Below are 349 nucleotides of genomic sequence, written 5' to 3'. Positions count from 1 at the left end.
AAGGAAGCTGCAAAGCTAGAGCAGCTGGAAGTCTGGAGTCACTTAGATGCCTGCCTGCCCTGCACCCCCACATCGCATCAGCCTCCAGCCCCCTCTAACATCCCCCGAGGGTCTCTCCTCGTCCCCTCACTAGCCCCATCCCAGGCTTTCCAGGAGGCCTGGCTGTGCCCCAGGCCTCAATCCAGCCCAGACCAGCATCTCTGTCGGGCTCTGATAGGGCCTGGACGTCGCCCCAAATTCCACCTGCGTCTCTGAGGAAGCTTGGCCTTCGCTGGGACCCCCTCCCACACCTCGTGTCTTCCGGGTCAGGAGGCAGTTCAGCTCCGCATCCCTCACATCCTCATGTGCA

The 349-nt window shown here is 62.2% G+C and overlaps 1 protein-coding gene across 3 annotated transcripts in view; it reads right to left on the bottom strand.

Annotated features, from left to right (window-relative positions):
- The window catches only part of C1QTNF1 (C1q and tumor necrosis factor related protein 1), a 26,707-nt gene that overhangs the window by 16,254 nt on the left and 10,104 nt on the right, over window positions 1–349 (bottom strand). The gene's annotated exons all lie outside the window — the stretch shown is intronic.

This window comes from Myotis davidii, unplaced genomic scaffold (genome assembly GCF_000327345.1).
Source record: "Myotis davidii unplaced genomic scaffold, ASM32734v1 scaffold991, whole genome shotgun sequence".
NCBI classification, from domain to species: domain Eukaryota; kingdom Metazoa; phylum Chordata; class Mammalia; order Chiroptera; family Vespertilionidae; genus Myotis; species Myotis davidii.
Note: the sequence above shows the minus strand (reverse complement) of the source record. Positions and strands in the feature narration are given on the sequence as shown.